Source organism: Monodon monoceros, unplaced genomic scaffold, assembly GCF_005190385.1.
Source record: "Monodon monoceros isolate NGI ecotype Baffin Bay Population unplaced genomic scaffold, NGI_Narwhal_1 Super_Scaffold_19, whole genome shotgun sequence".
NCBI classification, from domain to species: Eukaryota; Metazoa; Chordata; class Mammalia; order Artiodactyla; family Monodontidae; genus Monodon; species Monodon monoceros.
Window position 1 is genome coordinate 68814649 of NW_021703775.1, and position 22670 is coordinate 68837318.

Sequence of the window (22670 nt, forward strand, 5' to 3'; positions counted from 1 at the left end):
GGCGGCGGCGGCGGCGGCGGCGGCGGTGGCGGTGGCGGCGGCGCCGCAGTGTGGGGGCGGGGCGGGGGCGGGCGAAGATCCCGGGCCGGGGCCGCGGGGGCCGGAAAACGCAGGGGTGGGAGCCGCAGGGCCTGGGCCCGGAGCGTGGCTGGTGGGGACGCCCTGGGTCGCCCCCTGCAGCAGCACCCACCCCCCTGCACACACTCAACACGCACGCGGACACACTCACGCACACGCACCCCCGCTGGGCCGGTGCAGACGTGTCCTTGAAAGCTTCGCATCCGCACGGTGAAGGACGAGGCCTCGCCGAGGCTGCGGATCGGGGTCTTCGGCCCCACGTCCCAGCGCCCCGGGAGACCCCAAGCTTCCGAGCCGCAGGCGGCCTCGGTCCGTGTCCCGCCCTCACCCCAGCTCCCCTCCCCCTCCCTCCTCCCTCCCCCTCGGCTCAGACGGAGCTGGCAAGGGTCCAGGGCCCGCCCCTGGCCTCCCCCAGCCCCCCATCGCTGGGGCCCGCGGCCCTCTGGCTGCCAAACTGCTTTTCGCTTTCCTGGAGGCTCCCTTCTTGGGGGCACCCACTCCCTTCCCTCTCACCCCCATTAGTTCCCCCGTTTCTCTGCATCCCTTCTGTCCTTCCTCCACTCTCCAGTGCAAAGGCAGTTGAGTAGGTGTTGGCCCCTTGGGTGGGGAGTGAGGGGCTCACTGGTTCTCAGGGGCTCTCTTCCCCAGCTCGCGAGAGGAGCCCCCTGTGGTTGCACCTTGACCCAAGATGGCGTCCTGGACCCAGCTGGGCAGCTCTGGCCTGTGTCAGGCAGGGAGGAAGGGCCCGGGCCCCAGAGTCACACAGCTCGCCCCCTTCCAAACCAGAAGGGACAGGAGGCTGCAGGAGAAGAGCCGGCCGCCCTGTGACCCAGCTTGCCCCTTGCTGCCGTGCCCAGAGACTGCCATCACCATCCCTGGGGGACTGTTCAGTCTTCATGTTTCACCCTGGGCTGCCAGCGCTGAACCGGCCTCCTGGGCTGGCGGGCTGCGAAGGGATCCTGGGATCAGGTGCTGCTCCGCTGTGCCTCCTCCCTCCCAGGCAGATGTGACAGCTGCAGCCGGGGAAGCTTTTCTCCTTGGGCGATGCTGGAGAGCTAGGACTGGCCTCTGGGATTTGGGGAGCCCAGCTGTCAGGCGGACCCTCTTTGGGCTGCCCCCTCTGCTGGCAGGGGTCGTTTCCTGGTGGTTTCCTGAGCTGCCTGGGTTTGGAGGCTTGGGCTGTTAGGAGTTCCTGCTAGGTTGCTGGGGCGAGGTGGTCCCCCTCTGCCTCCAGGTCCTGTTGAGGCCCTGGTTGGGCTGTTTGACAGGGAGCTCTGTGAAAGCGTGAGTCTGTGTGCGTGTGTGTGCATGTGTGCACATGTGCTGCACGCAGTCAGTGGCCCAGGCAAACTTGTGTGGCGGGTCTGGCACCTGCCCGCCTCCCTTCCCGGGCACCACTCCTCTGGGCCCTGGCTCCCTCTCCAGCCTCTTGTCCAGCTCCTTGGGGCTTGTCTTCAGCTACTCATCAAATGCACACTTCCTGGCTTGGGTGGACCAAGGCTCTCCTTGTCCTCCTTCCCAGGCTTGTGGGCCTGCAACAGGAAGCCGACCTTAGAGAAGGTGAATTCCTTCTAGACTCAAGGAGTGTGGTCCACAGTGCAAGGGCTGCCCCCCGCCCCCCCCCCCCCGGCCCTGGAGAAGCAGAGAAGAGGACAGCCATCCCATGTGTCAGGGTGTCTGCGGACGGGATTCCTCTGCGGGGTGAGGGTTGGACTGCAGCTTGAAGGTCCATTCCAGCTTTTAAATTCTATGGCTCTGATTCTAGTGGTGGAATTTCAGACCCAGGAGTGGGGGCGGGGTGGTCTCGCCTCACAGAGATAATCAGGAATGGCTTCCAAGGAGAGGAGGCCTGAGTGAGAGCAGGGCCTCCTGGGGGCTGGGCCTTTGAAAGGAGAGGGTGGGGTGAGGAGTGAGGGCCCTTCAGGAGACAGGTTTGTCACGTCTGACTCCACAGGGAGTGTAAAAGTGAAGCCTCTGGTTAAGCCTTCTCACGTGTGTGTCCTTCTGTAGGTTTACGTGTACACTTGTGTGTGTGCGTAATTTCTGAGGTTTCCTCCCTGAGTCCGGTTTGCGGTAAGCTCCTGAGTTCCTATGGACCTTCTTGAAGCTGAAACTCCAAGCTTCTCATCCTTTCTTGGTCTCTCTGGTGACCAGCCCCCATCCAGGAGCCCACCCAGAGTCATCTATCTCACTAGAACCAGAGATGCTCCCAGTGCTTTTCCTAGCACAGTCACACATCACCGCCGTTGGGCCTCTGAAAAAGCCTGCAAGGGAGACAGACAAGCTATAAAATACTTGCCCCGGGTGACCTGGCTGGGAAGAAGCGGGGCCAGGCCTGCCCTCTGGGCAGCTTAGACTGTCTCCTGCTCCAGCTCTCCCGGGCTCCTGCGCTGTGTGTTGGTCTCTCCTCTCAGTTTGTGGTCTCCACGGGACCTTGCCCTGGCCACCTCTGGTCCCCCATCAGACATTCTGTGGGGTTTCCACGAGTGTCTGCTGGACATCTGTGTTTGAGCCCCTGTCCTCCCCCGAGTGGCAGGTTTGGTGGCCCAGCTCTCTACTGCTTGCTGCTGCTCTGCCTTCCCCGAATAGCCATCGCCTACTTAAAAGCCAGTTCCTTAGGCTCAAGCCCTCCTGAAAAACCTAAATTCTTTCCCAGATTCCATCAGGGCTCCTTTTTGTGGGAACCAGATAGAAAGGGGACTCCGAGAGCAGTCTTGCCAGCTCTCTAATGGCCGTCCTCGGCCTGAAACCTTACCATTAGAATCCAAGCCCTAGAGTTTAGGGTTGAAAAAGAACTTGAAGCTCTGAGAACACCTGGAGCTGGGTTGGGGGCTGTTTGGTTGTGGAGCCAGGCCCGATTTCTTCCAGGGCTGGGAGTGCTACCCAGAGCCCAAGGCCGGAAGGGCCAACTGTGTGCCTGTCACATGTTCCCCTCCCTCGGCGCTTCCTGCCACCTTCCACTCTCTTGAGCCTGGGGTCCCTGACTTGGTGCCCGTGTCCTCTTCCCCCATCCCATGCCCCATGGATAGTTGAGTGTGTCTCTGGCCTCTAGCTTGGGGACAGGCAACAGTTAGGGCCACGGAACGGCCTGTGGGAATTGTTTCCACTTCCATTCTGGTGTCTAATGGATGGTAGTGCCGGCCAGGAGCCCGACTGCCCTTGGAGGCCGGGCGTCTCTGTGGGCCTGTGCATTCTGCCGCTCCTGAGCGGGGCTTTAATAGTAAACGAAAGGCGCCAGATTCCTTTCCACTCAGATCTTGAGGGCTTGTTTTCAGTCATTTCTCTCTTGGACTCTCTTCCCTCAAGAAAAACGTACCAAATCCGAGATCCGTGCAGTGTTGGAGATTCGCGTGTGTGTCTCCAAGCCTGCCTCCCCTTGGCTAAGTGTGTGGGCAAGCCAGGGTGTGGTGCACGTGTGTCTGCATATTTCTGTGTACGCGGCGTGTAGCCGCGTGGGGACAGAGAGCCTGGACATGAGCTTGCACATGAGCCTGTCTCAAGGCAGCCGAACGGAGGGCCCCGGAATCAGAAGGAGCGGCGTTCGGACGCTTCACAGTTGTGGGATCTGGGGTAGCGCAATTTCTCTGAGCCTCCAAGTTTCCTCACCTGTAACGTGGAAACAAGACCAGGCGCTACACATAGGTTGTTGTAAGGATTAGCTGAGATAATGCCGGTTCCGCTCTTAGCAGAGTGCGGGTGCTCAGCGTTAGCGTGAGTAGCGTCATCATTTGGGCGGCTCGCGTGGCCTGGCACTGCAGGAAGTGCTCTGTGAAGTCTTGTCCACCTTCCTGCCTTTCTTGCAAAATCTTGGACAGATGAGGAAAGTGCTGATTCTGACTGAAAAATCTTCGGAGGTGGGAGGCTCCTCAGTGCCGTTTAGGAGTCCGTTCCAGAGTTTAACAGATCGCACTGTCAACAGGTTGTCTTTGTATCCACCTTAAACCCCTTGTGCTACAGTTTCAGCTCTTTATTCGGATTCTGTCCTGAGTGCAGTCTGTTTGTTGCCCTGTACCAGGGTCTTGCTGGGCAAGACCCTGTGCTGAGCTTTGAGGGGACACACGGTGAGTTTAGGGTGTGCCCAACTAATTAATGACCACAGACCAAGGTCGAGGGAGAGGGAGAAATAAAACGCTCAAAGGACAGTGAGGTCACAACCAACTGGAGGGATCAGGAGAGGCTTCTTGGAGGAGGTGGCTCCTGTGATGATCCTCAGAACACAGAGATGGGGCTTCCAGACCAAGGAGAGGAAGCCAGGCTGTCGGGGATAGGGTGGCTGGAGTGTGGCGGAGACTCCAGGGCGGTGAACAGGGCCTCGGAGGCCAGCCTGAGGCCCCACGCTGATTTGAGGGGAGTGGGCCCCTGTGCTCTGTAACTTCCGTGTGGCCTGTGGAGAATCGCCTAGAACTTCCCTGCTTGTGGCTGTGAGGGACGGCAGGGGAGACTGAGGGACGAAAGGGAGGGAGGGGAAGGGGCCGGCTGAGCTCATTTGGTATAGGATCTTGATTCCTTTATATTCTGTAGACTAGAGCTTAAGAGCTCAGACTTGGAGGGAAACAGAGCAGGGTTTAAATTACACCAACCCTGGGGGGTCGTGACCATTAAGGGGAACGCCAGCGGGGCAGGGTCTCTGTCAGTGATGGCAATCATGATGTGAATGGGCGGAGGAGGGTCCCTGGCCTGGCCTCCCAGAGGTCTCCGTGCCCCGTTTGTGCATCCCCTTCCCCAGGCCGAGGCACCCCAGCCTCCAGAACATTCCTGTAAGGGCTGCAAGCACAGCGAAAGGGGACGTCAGCAGACCCTGACTCCACCCTGCCCTCTTCCCTCCCTCCTCCATGTGCAGCTGAACTGAGCCCCCAGCTTGGAGGGGAGGTGCCCGGGCTGGCAGCCATGCCCCTAGGTGTGGCTGCAGGTGCCTGACAGGCCCCGGCAAGGACAGCAAGTGGGCAGGGCCCGCCAGGCCACATCTCCCTTGCTGATCACATAGCAGGCCTGTCTGGAGGACAGCGACAGGGGGAGGAGGTGTGGACACCTGGGGCTTTCCTAGCTGCATCCCAGCAGGGAATGAAAAAATTTTTGCAACTGTAGCTCAGCAATGCCAACTCCCATCCTGCTCTGGTCCCCTCTGACCTCCAAGGTTTCCCAGCCTTATTTACATCTGCAATCAGATTCCTATTTTCTCTTTCCTGAGGTCATGGCCCTGCTCACTGTCATCCTTATTGATCTTCCCTCTCTGTTTCTGTTTCAAATGTCAAGGCCATTTTTAATTCTGAGCAGTTGTTAGCTGCCCCCGTTTGGGTGTACAGAGGGGATGGAGGACCACCTCTCACAGCTTGTAACTGGAGGGCTGGAACTCAGGTGTCCTGACTCCTAATCTAGTGCTCTTCCTGCTTTGCGGCTATGTGGACGGATCCAGGGGTCAGTGGGGAAGATGTTCCAGACCTAATAGATCAGCTAGAGCCCAGTGTGCCAGCGGTCCTTCCTTGAAAAGGTTGAAAGATGCTCAGAGGGGACATTATGGGACGGTGGGGTCAGATCTGTGGCTTACTGAGCCATGGGTCGAATGTGGGCCCTATCATGGTGAATGTCCGGGAACGCCTGGGCTGGGAGGCTGGGGGACCTGGGAGCCTGCCTTCCCTCAGAGGTTCCCCAGAGGACACCAGGAGGGGCAGGCGAGGGCGCTCGGGCCCATGCCAGGCGGCTGGGATCCTCTGGCACTCCAGCAAGCAGAACCTGTTGGCAAGGGGCTTCTTGAGGAATGGTCCTTTGTGATTAATTTTGTAGATTCTGAAAGGATACCTAAATTTGTGGATAAAGAGGAATCTAATCGGATTCTCCCAGTGGCTTTGAAATGAGACTGGAAGCGTGTCTATTCTGACATGTTAGATGTCCATGATATGGTGTAGAGTGTGATCTCATTTTCGTAAAATTCCTTTAAAATACACGCCAGTGTGCACACTTATAGGCTAGCAAATGCTTAGAAAAAGTCGTTCTGGAAGGATAACCCAGCAAACGTGTCAGCAGAGGCCTTGCCACTCTACTTTGTACACTTTCGTAACCTTTGCAAAAATATAAAGGCGCATGCATTCCTTTCTTAATGACCACAACAAAAATAAAACCACACTTTTAAAGCTTCTGGATAAGAACTTATAAAAATTTGAGTCACCCTTGGGCTGGAAGGGTGGACTCTTTTATAATGGATACGAAACTGGCTTGGAGACTGACAGCAAAGGGTGGGGCTACTCAGGTACTTGTCTTTTCTGGAAAGGTTGCAGGGAGATTTATTGCAGACCCTGAGGTCTCCAAGCGAAGGCCTGGCCTGGTAGGGATTGGGTGAGAGTGGAAAACAGGCAGCTGGCAGCACCCCGGTTCACTCCAGGGCAGCAGACCAAGTTCGCTTTATAGGACGGTGACTGGAAACTCTCAGTTCTGACCCAGGATGGGAAACAAATCATTGAGGATCTTCCCTGAAGGCTTCAATCTCGTTACTGTTGTGACCCAAATGGTCTCGGTATGGACCTCAGGTGACCCAGCCCTGGCATAGCCTGGGGAGCCACATGCAGAGAGGACAAAATGGGGCTTCAGGAGGCCTCTCCAGGGGTGGAGGGGATGCCTGGGAAACTTGTCTGGCATGTGGGCTCAAGCTGTGCCCGCCTCTGTGATCTGGAGGCCCAGGAGCAGGTGGCAGTGACCCAGGTGACAGGGTGGAGAGGTGAGGAGGGGCAGATATAAATTCCTCTGCCTGTTGCTTGGCAACAGTGCCAACCTCCCCCTTCCACAGTCCCGTCCCCCAGCCACTGTCCATGGGTGCCATCTTGGAGCTTGCTTTGCCCTCTAAGGCTGCCCCTGGTAAAGACAACAGGAGAAAGGGTATGTGGACTTCTCTGGCCCAGCCCAGCCCCACTCCGCCCCTGGAGTGAGGCAGGAAGATAAATAAAAGGACAGTAGCATGGAGGCAAGCCCAGAGCTGGTCCCTCTGCAGACCGCCCCCTGCCCCAGGCTGCTAGGGGACAGACGTGCAGTGCAAAGAAGTGACCGCGAGGCAGGCAGACCTTGATTTGCATCTCAGCCCTGCTACTGCCATAGCTACAGAGGGACCTAAAAGTCTCTGAGCTGCAGGTTTTTCATCTGTGAATCAGGGATAAGAATCACATTCACATCTTGCTGGTATTGCTTGAATCAAATGAAATACTGTGTGAAAACTGTCAGCGCTGCGCCCAGCACATAGTAGGTACTCAGGAGGTGTGAGTTCTTTTTCTCTGAGTCGGGTCAGGACAGGGCTGCATGAGGCTGAATCTGGGGACCTGGTGAGATGACCCCATTGGAGGCCCCCTTACCTTCCAAGACCCCACAAATGTTGCCTGTCATCCTCATCACCCCTTAGGGGTCGCAGGGCCTCCACTTCCTTTGTAAAGCCACGATTTGGCTGGTTGATCTCTGAGTGCTCCGGCCAGCCCCGGCCATCTGATCTCTGGGCCTTGAATCTTGATGTACCCCTGTCAGTTTCCCGAGAGTCCATGCCCAGTGGGGACCCAGTAGGTCCCCCAAGCCCTGGGCCCTCGCCCTTCCTGCCCTCTGCTCTCTTTGGGTCCAGAGCAGGCAGTGGCCTCTCCTCTGGTTGCTGGGCCTGCTGGCAGGGCTGGCTCTGCCCCCTGGCCCACAGGCATGGGAGGGTCTTGACCACAGCCGGGCCTGGGAGCTGGCACACAGCAGTGGTTCCTAATGGTTTTATTACCAGCAACAATGTGGTGCTTGTTGCCATCCTCTCACAGGCCTGTGGTTCCCAGCCCAACTAGTGGTGGCCTGAGGGCCTGCCTGGTACTGGAAGCTCAGCTGGAAAGCCCAGTGGGGCAGGGAAATTGCCTCTGCATTTTCTTTTGTCAACACCCTCTGTGCAGCCTGGACTCTGAGATAGCGTGGTGATATGCTGGGGCCCCAAGTTGGCAGGCCTGGCAGCTCTTGAGTTTTCTCTCCAGAGGGCCCTTGCTTCAGATTCACAGATAATGTTTATCTATTCATTTATTAAAGACCTACTACGTGTCAGGCACTGGCTACAAAGATAAAAGAGACTGAGCTCGCCCTCAAGGACCCCGCAGGGGAGATGAGAGTCTGGCAAGGTGACCATTACCTCGTAGGTGGGTGGAGAGAGCTCTGCAGCGTGTACCTGGAGCATTATGGGGGCTCAGAGAAGGGACGTCTCATTCAAGGGGGAAGGGAAGAGCAGGAAAGGGTTTCTAAAGGAGGTGAGGCTGGAGCTGAGTCTCAAAGCGTAGGGGGTAGTTAGCCAGGTGGTCCAGGGCATTTTCTCCCATGATGTGGCGGGAGTGATGGGATATGGGGGATCATGGGATGTGAGGCCGGAGGGCTGGGCCGAGCTGGACCACGGAAGGCCGGGATGTTACCCATTCGTCGGCGTTGGCCTTGGAGTAACGTGCCCATATTTGCGTCTGAGGAAGATCATCCCGGGGCGTCAAGGAGGAGAACTTGGGCAGCTGAGGCTGGGGTCGGGGAGCCCAGGCAGAAGGCTGGTGCAGGAATCCAGGGGAGCCGCAGTGCAGGTGTGGAGGAGGGCTGCTCTGTGAGGCATTTAGGTGGGAGTGACTGGGTGATGGAGAGGGTGAGGGGAGCTGGCTCAGCCCGCCGCGTGGGTGGAGGTGCCATCCGTTGAGAGGGCTCGGCTGGAGGGAGTCTGGGAGAGATCTTCCCATGGGAGGCAGGGCTAGAGTTGGGACTCGAGGGTGGTTAGGATTTGCGCAGGCGGAGCCTGGGCTGGGCCGGGCTTGCAGAAGAGGGAGGGCCTGTGTTACCAGGCCTGGATGTGGGGACCCAGAAAGGTGCAGGGTCCAGGTGATGGATTAGAAAGGCAGGCGCATTTTACTCCCTAACTGGTAGCAATCCCTGCAGATTTTTAAGGACGGAAGTAACTTAACCAGGCGTTTGTACCACGTACATTGGGCATACTGTTGTTTGGGGGGGGCTTGAGCAGGGGCTTCTGCTTCTCAGGTGCTCCCCCGAAAGATGAGCTGCAAGGCCTAGACCCTGTTCCTCAACTCCCCGCTGCACAGCCTGGGGTGAGTGTCATCACCCTCTGACAGTGGTATGTGAATTGCAAAGTTGCCATCCGCCCTGGGTTTAGAGGCAGGTCTGCCAGTGTAGGAGGGGATAAGATGGGCACAGCAGTTTTGGTAAACAAACAGAAAAGAAACAAAAACTGTTTCTCTAAAGTAGGAATATAAGTCTTTTGTGTGTCACAGGAAGAGCTGTTTCCAAAGAATTTCTAGAAAAATGGCGTGAATCAGGTCAGCATCACTGAACCCGGGCAGAGGCAAGAGGGCGGCGTGGCATTGTGCCAGGGCCACCAGGCTCGGTGCTGAACAGACAGTGGTTTCACCTTGGCCCTGCCATCTCCTAACTGAGTCCTCCTCAGGAAGATCACTTAACCTCTCTTAGCCTCAATTTTGCCGTCTGCAAAGTGGAGACAACCTTCCAGACTTGTGTCATTTGTTTGTTTGTTTCAAACACTGCTTCTTGCCCTAAACTTGGATATTTTATGTCACGTGTCTTTTAAAAGAATCCTTCTACAGTTGGCCTCGCTGGTATTTGCGGATTAAAATTTAGCTGTGCCTGGTCCCTGTCTGGCGCTGAAGAGGCACAGCCCCCCACCGCGCACGCCCCTCTTCCCCTGTCTCACATGCCAAGTTTCCTCTTGCTCTTTGCCTCCCGAGAGGCCTGACCCCCTCAGTGGGTTTTGAGTTCCACGTTCCTGGGAAGCTCCACTTATCATGTTCCATTGACTCTCTTGTTCCCCAAACCTGGGTCACCCCAGTGTATTTGAAGAGCATCTGCTGAGCTAAATGGGAACTAGGGGAGGAGGTCAGTTCCTTGTCTCTTTTTAATGGAGGGGAGGGTCGGGTCTGTGCAGAGCTGCCCATGGCTGTGTGGAGAGCAGAGGACGAGGGAGGGAGAAGCCCTGACCCATCCAGGGCCTGGGCGGACCACGGCTAGGACCTTGCCCAGTAGCTGGCTTCTGTGCCAGAGAAAGGGGTGCAGGGCCCTAGTGGAGTCTGGGAGATGATCTCAGGGTGACCTCGGTCTGGATGGGGAGGCCAGCTTCCTCTGTGATCGGGCACACGTGGTGGCCATTGGGCTGTTTTGTGGCCCCTGTGACATGCAGCCATGGCCACGGGGAGACCTTGGAGGCACCTCTGCTCTCCGGAGGAGGCTGGGTGGGAAGCTAGCTCCCCAGCGGGGGCTCCCGTGGAGGTGGCATTGGCGAGGAGGCCTGGGCCGGAGCCAGGCTGTGCCTGGCTGGGGGTAGGGTGGGTGGGGACCACTGTCAGCTCGAGTGCGGAAACCAGTGTTTCCCTGGTTGGTACAGACCTGCGCTTGTACCCCCGTCACAGAGGCACCCTCTGGAAGCTGGTGTGTGTGGACCGAGGGTGTGGTGGTGTAACCACACGGAATGTACAGCATGATTAACCCGGCATGCCCTTAATGGTATGCAGAATTGTGCTGCATGCTAATTAGGTGTAAGTGGTGAGCAGTTCACGTAACGTTTTTGTAATTGGTATTAGTTTTGCAGAGGCAAACAGAGCTTATGTGGTTTGTTTCTTCTTGCTCCGTTAGTTCTCTAGCACAGGCAATTCCTAGCTCTTGGAGGAATTCTACTGCAAATGTTTGTTTGTAGGGCAATGTTTTGTATTTTCTCTCAGAACAATGTTATGAATGGTTATGAGGTTCCCAAGCTGGTTTCCAAATGCCTCTTTGGCCCACACTTTAGGTGAAATGTGCGACGCGTATGCGGGGAGGCCTCGCCTGGGATCCTCCTGCTTCAGGTTCCTGGAGCCTGCCTGTGTGTGTGTGTGTGTGTGTGTGTGTTTGCACACACAAACATGTCTTTCTGCATGTGTCTGTGTATGTGAGTGCGCCCGTGTGGGTCTGTGTCTGTGTCTCTGTGTGTGCCTCTGACCCCTGAGGCCACAGTGGCAGGTTAAGGGTGCTGGTAAAGAGGTTATTTATTCTGGTTGCGAAGGCCCTTGCGCTGGGGGATTAGGGGAGGCCTCGCGGCATTAGCTGGGAGAGAGGACACTGGGTCAGGCCACAGCAGCCGTTCAGGAGCCAGCGAGAGCCATTCCTGGGCGTTGTCTGAAGTGAGAGTCTAGGTTTCTTAAGGACACTTTACTGGCCTTTCACCCTAATTAATGACATACTTTTTTCTTTTTGAATTTTTGCATTTAATTTTATTTATTTTTTTATACAGCAGGTTCTTATTAGTTATCCATTTTATACATATTAGTGTAGCTATGTCAATCCCAGTCTCCCAATTCATCCCACCCCCACCCCTGCCGCTTTCCCCCCTTGGTGTCCATACGTGTGTTCTCTACATCTGTGAATGATGTACTTTTTAAAAAAATTCATATTTATTGAGCGCCTACCATGTGCCAGGTATCATGCTAAACACTCGACTCAGATTCTCTCATATCTTAAAATAGGCTCAGGAGTAAGGACTCTCATTGTGCGGTTTGGTAAAGTGTGGCCTGCGTCTGAGGTTTGAGGTGGGTTCCGGCTGAGCCCCCTTAGGGCTGAAGGGGTGGATGAACTGCACCAGGGCCCCCGGGCCAGAGGCTAGTGATCCTGGCATGTGCTACCCAGAACCCTGGGTTCTTCCTCCTCTCGGGCCCCCTTTCCCCCTGCAAGTGGTTTGGTTTCGGTTGGGGCAGAGTGAGGAGAAAGCAACCCAGGGAGCAGCAGGTGGCTCTGACAGCAGTGGGTTCTTTCATGCAGCGGCAGCTCCCAGACCCTGAAGACTCTTTGGGGGACTTCCTGGTTTGGGCCCGGGAGGGGGTCAGCTCTGTGGCCTGGGAGGAGTGTGAAAAGGTGCGGGCGGGGAAGCATCGCACAGATGGTGTGAGGAGAGAGTGGTCCCAGGCAAGCCGGGGACCAGCTTCCAAAGGCCTGGGCGGGTGGGAGGCCGGCTGTCTCCGCTTCCCATGGTTCACAGACACCCTGACCTAGGTCCCTCACGACCCCCGGCACCCTGGGCATCTGGGGGCTGGCTGAGCCTGCGGACCCCGTAGCAGGCGCACGTCCTGGCCTGGGGCAGGTGGAGCAGGGCCCTTCCCGTTGGCGCACTGCCTTGGGGAGCTCTGGCAAGCGACCCCTAGAATGGGCTTGTGGGGGGTCCCTCGAGGCACCGCAGCGCCGTGCTGGCGATGTTGCGGCTGCCAGGGAGTGATTTCACCCCCTCCTCTCTGCCTCAGGGGTCAGGCGGAACAGGGAGACCAGGGAGGGCTGGTGGCAGAAGAGCAGGGTGCAGGACATGACTCTGACCTCATCTGTTTCAGAAAACACACACATCCGTCTACATGAGAAAAGCCAAATGACTACACAACAAACTGGTTAAAGACCCCTGGGAGGGTGGTTGAGGAGGAGCGGTAGGGGGTGGGGGTCCTGAGGGGTGGGGAAGGGGGCTGGGGGCCCTCTGGAAGGAGCCCCCCCTCGTGGAGGAGAGAATGCTGTGATCGTAGACACAAGCATGTGGGAACAGGGGATGTGAGCCGGGGGCCTGGAATGATGGAGTCAGCTAGGCGAGGTGGGGGCCAGGTCAGAGCAGTAGGCTGAGGCCAGACTCGGAGAGCCAGCAGTGTAGGACCAGACCAGAGTTCAGATCTTACAGTGTGTGAAAATCACTGGCATCATCGGGTTTTTAAAAATAACAGCTTTGTCGAGATATGATTCACATACCATACAATTCGCCCGTTTAAACTATGCAGTTCGATGGTTTGTAGTACATTCACGGAGTTGTGCCGAGAGGCTGGGGTGGGAGAGAGGGACACCAGAGGCGGTGAGACGCGTTACAGGGTAACTGCCAAGGTCTAGACCTGTGGTCCCGAGGGCCTGGAGGGCAGGGGTGGAGAATAGGGGCCCGAGGATCAGGTGCCCGGTGCAATGTGGGGACTGAGGGGGCAGGTGGGACCTGAGTTCTCTGCGGGGTTTTGGGCTTTGGCAGCTGAGGGGAAGGTGCTGCCACCTCCACGTAGAGAGAGGAGCCACAGGAAACATGAAGCATCTGGCTCTAGAAGAGTAGGGTTTTAGGTAACTGCAAGTCATCCAGGTGGGGATGTCCAGAGAATAAAGTTGGAGGCCTTGCAGTAGGAAGTCTGCACTCATTTAAGCCCAGGTATCTCAGCAGAGGAGAATCTAGAGTACAGCTGGATCACAGCGGGACCCGAGAGGGGTGCCCACTGGGCAGCAGTGAGAGCAAGACCCCAGCGAGCCAGGAGAAAGAGCGGAGGGGCGCGAGGGCCAAGAGCTTGGAGCCAAGGGGGCAGAGGGAGCCAGAGAATCCCCTTGTTTGTGAACTTGCAGGGGTCTCCTGTCCACCCCAGTGCCCAGCTTGGCAATGACACTCAATGAAGGATTGCTGAGTGAGTGCTTGAAGCAGGGAATGATTAGCCGGCAAGGAGGCTGAATTGAGCTCAAGGACGCCAAGGATGGAAAAAGGCCCTTTGAAGCCGTGGGTGACTGTATCTGTCAGGGCCGATTCAGGAGACAGGAGCCACATAGTGATTTGAACAGGCAAAGTTTAATATAAAGACTTATTAATGACAACAGGAGATTGGAGTATTGAGAGATTGGCTGATAAGAAGTAAAAAGATCTGCAAAGAACACAGAAATAGCATATATGAGAACAGTAACTACACCCAGGGTTGCCATGGGGCGCCCAAGGAAGAGGCCCCCAGGGCTGAGAACCTGACCTTGATGCCCCTGGCTCCCTGGATGACAGAGAAGTCACTGTGGTGCCATGTTGGCAGGACTTGCTGGAAACCTGCCCCCCGGAACTCACTGGAAGTCCATCCTTTTGGGTCCCAAGGAAAGTTGTTCATGAGGAAGTATCTTGCTGGGGGCACAATGCTACTAAACTACCCAAAAGGAGTATCGGGTGAAGCTGCTGGCTGCTCGTGACTGTCGAGCACTGCTGGAGCCAGGTGCTGGGGAAGCACCCTTGCTGCAGGCCAGGCACTGGAGAAGCTGTGACTCGACAGGCCTGGCCACTAGGGGAGCCCCAGGGGCAGCAGGATCTGACTGCTGGACAAGTTGTATACGATGCAGAAATCCTTCAAGAGAGCACACTGGTTCTAGGAAAGAAAACTCCTCCTCCTTCAATGTCTCTCCAGTGCCCTCTACTGAGGGAGTTTGATGTCATGCCAGCTGGCAAAGGGGACATATTTAAGGGGCCTAGCTTCGTTTTCACAGAGCAGGCAATGAAGGGTGAATAAACTAACTGGCACAGTCTGCTGCTTGGGCTGCACAGCTTCCATCTGCCCCCTTTTACACACATGTGAGCTCCCCTACAACGACCCAATAGTTGTATTTCTACCTACCAAGACACTGCTATCCTGCTTCCCGTTCTTACCCTGTCTCCCAAATGAGGCGTCCCAGCACTTATTGTATCAATCACTGTCTACATGAGCAGCGCCTCAAGTTCAGTCACAGTCTCACTGAATATTCTGTTACCTAAAGACTAAATTGCAACGTTAACTTCTAACAACTTGTATATAAAATATAAATAGTGGGAAGATGAAGGAAAAAGAAGAAAAGTGTTACCATGTACAAATAAACACACATCTATATCAAGTAAATAGAAAACATGCAAAACTGCTATAGTTCTCATTTCTATATTTGTTCACAAGACCACGTTTGCTCTCCGGCTTCCTTCTCCCATTTCCCATCCTGTATCTCCTCTGCACTCAGCTGGAACCTCAGCAGGGCAGGATTCTTTTACCTGGTGGAGTGACCCAAACCTTGATTCCTGAAGGATCTGAATCCTCGGTTGTCCTGCCTTTTCTTTTCTCGGTTCCTGTAGTTTTTCAGTAACCCTTACTTTGGGGCATGGAAGTTCTAAGAGGTACCTGAGAGAATCCTCTGATTCCAGAAATTATCTTCCTGGCCTTTATTGTATACCAGCAACCCAATTTCTCCTTGGTAACTAGGATCAATCACTCCAGCTTGTGGAGTAACTCCTTTTTGTCTGTTGGTTCAGCAGCATTAAGGGGGTCCCCAAAAGCCAGGTCAATGACTCGTCTTCCAGTGGAACCATTGCGGTGTCCTCTTGGCAGACAGCATTCAGAGCCCCTAAACCTTTTCAGAGATGCGGGAGTGGAGTGGGGACCAGATGCAGGGATCAGGGGGAGAGTAAGTGAAGAGGCTCTGGAGCTGGCACGTGTGGACCGTTGTTTAGAGAAGGCTGGAAGGGCCAAGAGTCACAAAGGTGTGGACCGTGGGCCACTTCGGCCGGGGGGGAGGGGAGGACAGAATCAGACCCAGGCTCGTGGCCGTCCAGACAGCAGGCCCCGCCAGGGTCCACATGGCTGATTCTCATGTGGACTGTCAGCCTGGACCCTGTGCCCTGCCTCCTGGGGCGTGGGGAGCCCATCGACTGCCACCGCACACACGACCCCAACCCCCAGCAGGGCTCCTCCTGACTCACCGTGTTCGGAAATGTGTGCTCCTGTATGGAACTCTGTATTGGCTCATTTTGGCTCCCAAGAACAACTTCAGCTCCTTACCAGCATCTATTCTGGGTACAAATCTTCTTTTTTTCTCTCCTCCCTGCTTTGGGGGCTGTGTCATGGTAACCGTAAGTGTGACGAGAAGAGTCTGATTCAACTCGGCTCTGCTAGTGTGGCCGCCATGATGGCGGCATTTGGTGTGATTAAAAATGCTCACGCTGGTGGTGCTCTGGCCTCGAGGGTGGTGTGAGAGCCACAAGTCATCTTGTTGTGACTTCAAAGCCAGACAGATGGGCTTTGAAGTGGGGAACAGGATGGCAGGATTGTTGGCCTGTCGCCAGTGGCTTTTGGTGTTCTACGGGCAGCTGGTGATTTGGGTGGGAAGGACGTTTCTGGAAGTCAGAGTCACGGTATGATGACACGCATCTCCCTCGTGTTGAGAGAGAATGAGCAATCAGAAAGTGGCACTGGGACCTCCCCCTCCCCCTTATCCAGCCCCAGTCTTGTGACCAAGGGTGGGGGAAGACGTGGCAGATAAACATCTCTGTCTGGGAGGCTGTGATGTCTCCTCTCGGCTTTCTGCTGCCCCCAGCTTACCAAGCTTATCACCACCCTGGCAGATGCTTGGGTGGTGTGGGGCACAAGATACTCTCACGTCTTCTGTCACCCACAGGACTCATTTGCACCTCCTCCTAAGGTCAAATAGGAAATTCAGCCGTGAGGCTGTTATCTACAGGCTGGTGTCACATCAGGGGCACAGAGAGCTGATCTGGGGTCTGTGTTACTCGTGCTCATCCGTGACTGGGTGTCGCCATGTTTGTAAGGACTCTTAAGTTAGATGGACCTGGACTCAGAATCCTGCCCTGGGACTTTCGACCTGCACTACTCCGGAGAGGTAATTAACCTCTCCAAGCCTCAGCTTATCCTTCTATAAAATGGGAATAATAGTAGAACCAACTTCATAGACTTCATAGGTTGGTTATGAGGATGAGACGGGACAATGCATGTCCCTTAGCACAGTACTGGACACACGGTAGGCGCTCAGTAAATAGTAGGATGAATAAATGAATGAATGACTCCCTCATCGGCAGGGCACTGAACACGGTGATTAGAAGCTTGGACTGCCTGTTACCACCCTTCCCCCTGCCCTCACAGCCGACAGGTCTCACCAGGAAAGGGAGACTAACTGGAAACTTTGTTTTCTGATCAATTCCTTGGGAAAGTTAACATGTTTGCAATGGTCACATGCTAATTGTAAGAGATCGTGATGAAGTGGAAAACTGTGGGCTTCGGCGGGGGACAGACCTGGATTTGTATCTGGTTCCTCCACCCATGAACTGTGTGACCTTAGGCAGCTTTGCTAACCTCTCCATACCTCATTCTTCTCATCTAGAAAATGGGGATAAAAATAGTCTCCACCTCAAAGGGTTGGAGTGAGGTGTGAGGATGTACAAGATGTTGAAATTGTAAAGCTCTTTTCACAGGGCCTGGCGCGTTGTAAGAATCGTAACCAGTACAAGCTCCGTTTGAGTGAAGTACACTCACGGGCACTCCAGGGAGGTCAACAAAGGAGAGAAAACCGTGGGCTGGGTTAGTCAGGGACTAATAATTGTTAAAATGTATTGAGTATATTCTTTGTGTCAGGCACTCTTGTTGGCATGTTTCTTAAAGCAAATAATTTTAATGTTATTTCATCCATTCTTTTTTTTTTGGCCACGCCGTGCGGCTTGCAGGAGCTTAGTTCCCTGACCAGTGAGGAGGGAATCGAACCTGGGCCCCCTGCAGTGGCAGTGTGGAGTCCTAACCACTGGACCGCCAGGGAAGTCCCTGTTAGCATTTTTAATACGTCTCACTTTAATGCTCACAGCGGGCCTGTGAGGTGGCAAGTGTCATTTTCCCCATTTTACAGCTGAGAAAAGTGATGCACAGTTATGCCTCAGGTCACACAGCTGACGCTAATACAGACAGAATTTGAACCCACGCAGTCGGGCCTCCCAGGGAAGACTTCAGGAGGTTGAGATTAGTGTATGAGTCAGGACCGTCAGCCGCAAGGCACAGACTCACTCACACCAAAGTAGGGAAAGTCTCACATTACCGGGAGGTTCAGAGATGCCCTGCCTCCAGGTACAGCTGGGTCCGGGGGCCCAGACAATGGCCTCAGTGTTCCAGCGTCTATCTCCATCCCTCAGGCAAGCTTTCCCCAATGCAGCCAGCAGCTCCTGACCCACGTCCCATCACGTTAGCATCTTTCCTTTGCACCAAAACGCTCCTGGGGGGGCCTCTGATTGGCCCCGCCTGGTCACACGCTCACTCCGTGACTAGGGTGAGGGGTGGGTGGCCACAAGCACCACAAAACCCCACTGGGAAGGAGGGGAAGGTAACTAGATCGAAACCAGCAAAGTCCACTGCAAAAAGGGCAGACTTCAGCTAGAGGGGTGAAGAAGGACCTGGTGCAGAGACGGTCAGATATTTTGCAGCAATTCAAAGAGAGGACTTGAGATGGAGCCGGAGGGGCTCTTATGGTGGTCACATTAGGGTTGTTTTTGATGGAGGAAGGATCTGGGTTTGTGGGCAATTATGGTTTTGTTTCTGGAAGAGGACGATTCCTCACCGGCCCTTGCTGAGGTGAGACTGGGGTGACGATCTAGTCGGTGCTGGTTGGAGCAGGCTTGGAGGTGAGGCTTTGGGGTGATTGATTGGCTCAGGGGGTGCTGATGGGGTTGGGATCGGTGAGGAGGGTGGGAATGGTGCTGGGGACGGTGTGGTGGCAGAGGTGGGAGGTGACGCAGCAGGACGGTCTGGAGGCTTCAGGAGATGGTTGAATTGTGGGTCTTGGGTCTGAGATGGGCTGATGAGCGAGCTGGGCTGTGGTTAGGGATGTGGGCAGCAATGGCATGTCAACGTGCAGTTAGGGGGGAACATAAGGGAGGTGCACCGTGCTGCACATGGGCTGGACTTGGTGGAAATGATGTGTTGCGAGAATTAAACATTTCGTGAGGGATGTGATGGTGGGGCGGGGGGGGAGGTACCACTTTTAGAGCGGATGATGGAACTCTGTGTGGGGGTGAGGAGCTGACGATGGGTGTTCTGTGGGACGTGACGGTTTCGTAGCGTAACAGAGGTGGAAGGACTTAGCTGCACTCTTATGGAGGAGGATGGAGGCCAAACCCATCCAGTGGTTGCAGCTGGATGTAAGCCCTCATTCCCAGACCCATTCTCTCTTTTTAAAAATTACTTTTTATCTCTTCACAGTATTACATGCATATAATTTAAGAAGTAAACAGGGCTAACATCTCTTCACCAAATGCAGTTGTTCCTTGTCTCCTTCCACCTTCTTCTTCTCAGAGGCAACCACTTTTAGCTGTTTCTTCTAGCGATTTTGCATCTCATGGGCCTGAGTAATGTTCGTATTTTTGACTCTTCCATTGTAGACATTTTCCATTGATTTCCTATTTGGTAAATAAGAATTTAGCTCTCTTATATGGCCAACCATGGCATTCTACCCAGCCAACCCCCTCAATATTTCTCGTGGTAGACATACTATCAATAGTACCTTACCAGGGGTCTTCCCTGGTGGCACAGTGGTTAAGAATCCACCTGCCAGTGCAGGGGACACGGGTTTGAGCCCTGCTCCGGGAAGATCCCACATGCCACGGAGCAACTAAGCCTGTGCACCACAACTACTAAGCCTGTGCTCTAGAGCTCGTGTGCCACAACTACTGAGCCCTTGTGCCACAACTACTGAAGCCCACGCGCCTAGAGCCCGTGCTCCGCAACAAGGGAAGCCACCGCAATGAGAAGCCCCCGCACCGCAACGAAGAGTAGCCCCCGCTCGCCGCAACCAGAGAAAAGCCTGCGCGCAGCAATGAAGACCCAACGCAGCCAAAAATAAATAAAATAAATAAATAAATAAATAAATAGTACCTTACCAGTGTTCTTTCAAAAATGTCTTATGCCTATAATAATATACATACATGTATGCGTGTAGCAGGCAGGATAATGGCTCTGCAAAGACGGCCACATCCTAATCCCCTGAACCCGTGAATGTGTCACCTTATGTGGCAAAAGAGACTTCACAGATGTGGTTAAGTTAAGGATCTTGAGATGGGGAGATTTATCCTGGATCATCGGGGTGGGCCCAGTGTCGTCATCAGGGTCCCTGAAAGTGAGAGGCAGAGGCAGGAGGCTCAGAGTAATGTGGTGGGAGAAAGACTGGCCATTGCTGGCTTTGAGGATGCAAGGGGGCCAGGAGCCAAGGAATGCGAGCAGCCTCTCGAAGCTGAAAAAGTTAAGAAAATGGAACCTCCCCAGGGCCTGCAGAAAAGCATGCAGCCCGCCAACACCTCGATTTCAGCCCAGTGACGAGAACCATTTTGGACTTCTGACTTCCAGAACTGCAAGAAACAAATTTGTGCTGTTTTAAGCCATTAACTTTGTGGTAATTTGTAACAGAAGCAATAGGAAATTAATACACCAGGTAATATGTCTACATCCACATACATACATACAAACATGAATACTTATGTATGTTATGTACACATACTTGTTAAATCAGCTAATGCAACTATTCACAGCTGAGCTTTATACTGTATTACAATAGTTTCCTTTTTTCCCCCTGAAATGAATAATTACCTTGTTTCTTTTTCTTAATTCACTTTTGTCATTTTAAAAAATTATTTATTTATTTATTTAATTTGGCTGCCCTGGGTCTTGGCTGTGGCACGCAGGATCTTCACTGCTGCATGTGGGATCCAGTTCCCTGACCAGGGATCGAACCTGGGCCCCCTGCATTGGAAGCGCAGAGTCTTAACCACTGGATCACCAGGGAAGCCCCTACCTTGTTTCTTTATCTGCCTTATTTTCTTTATACCTTTTGCCCATTTCTGCTACACCTCCTAATAGCTGTCTGTATGGCTTCCACGAGGGCGGTCACATCAAGTGTTATGTTTCAGTTCCATTTTTTGAGTTATCCGCTCTATTGCTCTCGGGGCGTGTGGCATAGTTAGCTGCCGTCCGGTGACTTCTTTTTGTTGTCCTCCTTGGCATTCCCTTTGCCTTCCTTCTGGTTGGAATTCCTGTTTTCTGGAGCCCATGTCTTCTTGCTTGTTTTACTCCCCCGTTTGGAGCCCATTGCCCAGGACAGGTCTTCATCTTTATCCAAATCCATTCAGTTCCTGAGTTCAGACCACAGAGTAAAAACAGCGAATGACACCTGTAGTTTTGTCAGGTTAAAAAGACAGTTCAGGCTTCCCTGGTGGCGCAGTGGTTGAGAGTCTGCCTGCCGATGCAGGGGACACGGGTTCGTGCCCCGGTCCGGGAAGATCCCACGTGCCACGGAGCGGCTGGGCCCGTGAGCCATGGCCGCTGAGCCTGCGCGTCCGGAGCCTGTGCTCCGCAACGGGAGAGGCCACAACAGTGAGAGGCCCGCGTACCGCAAAAAAAAAAAAACCAGTTCAGTGGAAGCAGCTTAAGTGTCCATCGACAGATGAATGGATAAAGAAGATGTGGCACATATATACAATGGAATATTACTCAGCCATAAAAAGGAACGAAATTGAGTTATTTGTAGTGAGGTGGATGGACCTAGAGACTGTCATACAGAGTGAAGTAAGTCAGAAAGAGAAAAACAAATACCATATGCTAACACATATATATGGAATCCAAAAAAAAAAAAAAAGGTTCTGAAGAACATAGGGACAGGACAGGAATAAAGATGCAGACGTAGAGGATGGACTTGAGGACACGGGGAGGGGGAAGGGTAAGCTGGGACGAAGTGAGAGAGTAGCATTTACATATATACACTACCAAATGTAAAATAGATAGCTAGTGGGAAGCAGCCCCATAGCACAGGGAGATCAGCTCGGTGCTCTGTGACCACCTAGAGGGGTGGGATAGGGAGGGTGGGAGGGAGACGCAGGAGGGAGGAGATATGGGGATATATATTTATGTATAGCTGATTCACTTTGTTATACAGCAGGAACTAACACACCATTGTAAAGCAATTATACTCCAATAAAGATGTTAAACAAAAAAACAAAGAAAACCCCAAAAAGATACATGTACCCCCATGTTGACAGCAGCACTGTTCACAATAGCCGAAACATGGAAACAACCTGAATGTCCATCGACAGCTGAACAGATAGAGATGTGGCACATGTATGCAACGGGGTACTACTCAGCCATGAAAAAGAACAAAAAAGGCCATTTGCAGCAACATGGATGCAACGTGAGATTGTCATACTAAGTGATAGTATTATCATGCTATCCACTAAGATTATCATACTTTCTCAGAAAGAGAGAGGCGACTATCATATGGTATCACTTATATGTGGAACCTCAAATAAGGCACAAATGCCCTATCTACAAAACAGAAACAGACTCACAGACATAGAGAACAGATTTATGGTTGGCAAGAGGGAGGGGGGAGGGAGAGGGATGGACTGGGAGTTTGGGGTTGGTAGATGCAAACTATTACATTTAGAATGGATAAACAATAAGGTCCTAATGTATAGCACAGGGAACTATATTCAATAACCCGGGATAAACCATAATGGAAAAGAGTATAAAAAAGAATGCGTATGTGTGTATAACTGAGTCACTGTGCGGTGCAGTAGAGATGGGCACAACATTGTAAATCAACTCTACTTCAATTTAAAAGAAGAAAAAAGCTCAGTGGTAGAGGGCATGGTGGTGCCCTTCCATGGTGAAAGCACTGCAAGTTGGAGTCTTCCCTCGGATGTCTAGTGGTCCTTGGTTGTCCTTTCAGGGTTAAGAACAGGGGACTAAAAAGCGGATTGGAAGCTGGCTGACTTGCAGATCCACACTGGCTGACCTAAACAAGCCATTTGGAAACCATGTGGGTTCTGGTGTCAGTATCTGTATGCTTAGGCCTTTCTTCTCGCGCTGGTAAGATTCTCCAGAGAAGAAGGTAAGGTCTGGCTGCCACTATTCTAGGAGCGCAGTGGGGGACTAGCCTGGGGGACTCAACCTCAGCCTTGAAAATAACCTTCATCTCCTTGGTTTTTGTTTATTACTCTCGCTGTCAACGGTGCTTGTTGCCTCTCTGCGCAAAGACCCTCTGTT

The 22670-nt window shown here is 53.7% G+C and overlaps 1 protein-coding gene across 5 annotated transcripts in view; it reads left to right on the plus strand.

Moving 5' to 3' along the window:
• Window positions 1-22670, plus strand: part of DNMT3A (DNA methyltransferase 3 alpha) — a 100072-nt gene that overhangs the window by 2034 nt on the left and 75368 nt on the right. The window lies entirely within an intron of this gene.